The sequence below is a fragment of the Juglans microcarpa x Juglans regia genome, chromosome 2D (assembly GCF_004785595.1).
Source record: "Juglans microcarpa x Juglans regia isolate MS1-56 chromosome 2D, Jm3101_v1.0, whole genome shotgun sequence".
NCBI classification, from domain to species: Eukaryota; Viridiplantae; Streptophyta; class Magnoliopsida; order Fagales; family Juglandaceae; genus Juglans; species Juglans microcarpa x Juglans regia.
This window is the reverse complement of record NC_054596.1, coordinates 5,239,993-5,244,370: the sequence shown is the minus strand read 5'-3', so window position 1 is coordinate 5,244,370 and position 4,378 is coordinate 5,239,993. Positions and strand designations below refer to the sequence as shown.

The 4,378-nt window shown below is 35.5% G+C and overlaps 1 pseudogene; it reads left to right on the top strand.

Annotated features, from left to right (window-relative positions):
* The first annotated feature begins 3,230 nt into the window (after positions 1-3,230).
* Positions 3,231-3,618, top strand: LOC121248799 (annotated as a pseudogene).
* The last annotated feature ends 760 nt before the right edge of the window (positions 3,619-4,378 follow it).

Here is a 4,378-nt window from a genome sequence, read left to right as displayed (position 1 = left end):
CCCTATGAGGAAAGCCAAGGGGAGAAATTAAAGGGTTGGTGAGAGACTGACTTGGGTTGGGGAGGGGCGGGATCGATTAGGGTATGGGTGGAAGGGGGGAGAAGGGAGGCGCCGGGGGGGTTGGGTGTTAGAACAAGCAGTACGAGTGCTCCTTGAGTGCTTCGAATGACCATAGCTAGGGAGTCTCCAAATCCCCGATTTATAGAGAAATAGTCGTGTTGAAACTCCCAATCCTCTTAGCTCTTCTCTCGCGAGATGTATGAAGGAATAAACTATGTCACCACAAAATTCATTATATTCTATGTTCACGTACATGATGCACTTGCCGCTGAGAAATAAAATAAAATTATATATTCACAATATCCGAAACAATCAAACCATTTATGCTGCCCTATATAGAAAAAATTTATTTATCATCTTAACTTTCATCATCTTCCCATCAACCAATGATGTGGCATTAGATTATAGGTTTATAAGTGAAATATAATAAATAATCTCCAATCATCTAATGACACATCATAAGATAATGGGAGGATGATGAAAGTTGAGATAATAAGTAGCATTACTCATATATATGTGTGTGTATGTACTATTGATCATGAATTGACTATTTATTGTAAGAAAAATGATAACCACTTTGAAAAAAAAATGAATAAATACGAGCTAGACCCACATAAAAAATTAATTTTTTAATAGTAGATCTTACTCTTTTTCAAAATGACTACACGGCGCTTGCGCACTCCATGACTTCTTTCCATATCAAATAAATATTGTGTACTATTTTATCTCCTTTAAATTAAATACCTTATCGATGGGTAGGCCGCTTGTTAATACTTAATACATTTGGTACTATTAGATCTCTTATTTTATCGGAAGGAATTAGTGACTAAGTTGACTAAGGTTAGTGCACTTAATTTGGAGAAACTGCGGCGATATATAATGACGTGCATTATGAAAAAGGCTGACGACAAAGTTGAAGTGTAGACGACAGTAAAAATTAAATCTATTTATGGGATATTAAGCGAAGAGGGAATTAATATATAGTTTGTTTGCTTTCCCTGCTGACATGATGAAGCATGCTTAGATGAAGATAAGTTTCTAATTTTGATATTCCTAATTATACAGAAAAAGATCAAGCTCGACAAACAAGCTGGAATTACCTGATCTCGATGATTTTTTATTGATTAATTGATGGCTTTGATGTACAAATTTCTTACAAAAAGGAATTCAAGAGCTTTGTGCAAAGACCGTGCATGCTATATATAAATATATATATTAAAACTCTTGGAAGCGATAGCTAGCTAGCTCGACCGGCAGGGAGGAGAAGATCAGATGGTTCAAGGTCGATCTTCTAATTTATGTTACACGTAGCAACATATAATTTTGAGAAAATTATTGGTTATTTGAGTTTAATTTTTCTTTAAAATAAAAAACATATATATTATTGTAAGGTGGGTTTCATAATAATTTGTGGCCGCCTTCCTGACTACTGAACAGATCATCGAGGTGAATTAGGATAAAAAATTTCCCCGCCACTAGGAGGAAAATCGTCATGTACATCTGTTTTACATACTATATATATATATATATATATATGTATATATATATATATATATATATATATACATATATATATATATATATACATATATATATATATATATACATATATATATATATATATACATATATATATGCATGTATGCATCACAAAATCGACGAGTGCCTGTATTATGCTGGCATTTAGGGCGCTTATAAACGTCTGCCTTGGAGATCTAGAAGATCATATAGAGAAGCATGGGGGAATTCATATTAATGCTACTGCATTGATCATCATAGACGTGATGATATGTATATTCGATCTATTATTGTCTGACGTTGATATCGATGCAGCAAAACGATAATACATTAATTATTTGCTATTATTTTTGTAGTCAAAGTTTTTCTTTCTTTTTTTTAATTGTTTCTTCCAGGTCATGCAGCTTATTGTTAACTTCTTTTATATATGTTGCCTATAATAGTGGATTCTGCGTACATGTATATATGAGTTCTGTTACGGATATCGAAAAAGTAATCCGAATCATTTTACCAAATAGTATACATATATATATATATATTTTTTTTCATGCATTTTTCTAACCATCATAAACCTTTAAAAAAAATTTACAATATCATTAAAAAATATTATTTTAATCATTAAATAAAAAAAAAAAATCTCATTCGGAATACTTATTCGATCCTAAATTCAGGATCGAAAGTATTTCCGTTTATATATATATATACGGAAATATGCATGGCAACGGTACTTATAGCAGAGAGGATTCGAATCCCCCAAATGCTAGGATCATATGCCCTGTTCATCATGAGTTGGTCTAACTTAATTCTCACGAAAAATGAGAGACAGCAAATAAATGATTTGGCAGCGAGAAAGAGATCGGGTGCGTGTGTGGCGCTAGGGACCGGCTGGGCAGTAGGCCGACTAATGCAAGTTGCAAAGATGCAGGGAGGAGAAAGGCTAAAGCAAAAAAGCTGGCGAATCCCCTACCACGAATGCCTTATCGCTACTGATCATATATATCATCATCAATTCGGATATCTTGTCAGCAACACCACAGAGTCGGTCGGTGGGTACTGATCCTTCCATCCGTCAGCACCCCATTACTCCGCTTTTATTGTGTTGCCGATCAGATTTTGATTCGTTTCAGATTGGGTTTTGAATTCAGATCATCACCTCGATCGCCTAAAACTCTAAATTATATACTACGATCAATAAATACCGTTTGTTTTCGTGTCTCATCTTAATTATTATTTTTTACTTTAATTATTATAATTTTTAAAAAAATTTATATAAAATAAAATAAAATAATAAATTTAATTTTTTTTAAATTTAAAATAATAATAATATTAAAAAATATATTCTAACAATATTTTATTTAATTTTTAATTTTAATACTAACCCATTATCATTTCATATCAAAACAAACGAGGCTAATAATCTTACCAAAGTACTCCATTGATGATCATAGAATGCATGCATGCAGTGGTACTAGTTAGGGCTATGCAAAAAACGTTAGAATCCGGCCCGTTCGTGCGGCCTGACTCGATCTGACCCGACCAAAAAAGTTGGTTGAAGTAAGTTGTGGGTCGAACCCGCTGAAACCGATATTATCAAAAATCTCAGAATAAACTTAAGTCATTTAACCATTTGAATCTTGCAGAACTCTCCAGAAACACTTTCTCGCTCTTTCCTATCTGCCAAACAATCACCTATTCCCATGGCCTTACCTCAGATCTTCTCTTCTTTCAAGTACTTTGACAGCTTCATCGTTGTGGCCATTTCGTTCTGCACTGCCATAATATGCGAGGCGATCTCTTGGCTCCTCATCTATCACATCAACTCCTACAAGTCGAGGCCTTCAATTGACAAGGCTGCCAAGAAGCTGGAGACGATGAAAACCGAGAGTCTCAAGGAGTCGAGCAGCGACCTCTCCCTTTTCGAGTTCAAGTCCGGCGCCGTTGTCGCCCTTGTCCTCTTCGTCTTCTTCGGTCTTAGGGTTTTCACCACCACGCAGTGCTAGCTCCAGCCTCTTCCCCATGCCAGATCCCAAAACCAATTGACCTGGTTCACTGCTACTCTTCCTTTAAATTCACATTATGATTGTTATGTTCTAGATCATACGGAATAAGGTTTTGATCGGATTGTATAGGATAGTGGGATTTGTAATTTTTGCCTAATTTAGAATTTATCCATAGATTTTCGAGAAAATTGGCTCTTTTTGTATTGGATGATGCTGGGTTTTGATCGGATTGTATAGGAATAATGGAATTTGTAAGGTGTTTTTTTGGATCTATTTGTACACGATTTGGATTCCTATTACATGCTTCCAATCTCGGGTCGGGTTGGCCTATATCGGATTCCTTTGTTCTTGAGGCGGGTCGGGCCCATATATAAAACGGATTGGTCGGGTTGCAGTACTAGTACTAGTTATGGCTAATCATCCAAAGTATATATATAATTAATCATGATATAATTAAGATTACTACTGGTCGAGTGTGATTTGGAAGATCAGGGACTTATAATATATATGCTTTATATATAGAAAGACAAAAAATGCCAGCTTCTTCGCCAGGAGAATCATTGCAGCTGGCTGCTATAATTGGTAAGGTCCCATAATCTGTCTGCAGTCTGAACTACTATTACTTATCCCTATTCGGCTCACTGCGTTCCTTCTTTCCACAAAGCGATAAAGCATATTTAAGCTTTCCCCATTTAGGTAGGGATTAGAGAACCCCATGCAGTAGTACTTGGCCAGGCTTCACAACTTACTCCTCTTTGTGTGAGCGCGTGTGAAGGACTTCCTCCCCACAAAAACCTCGC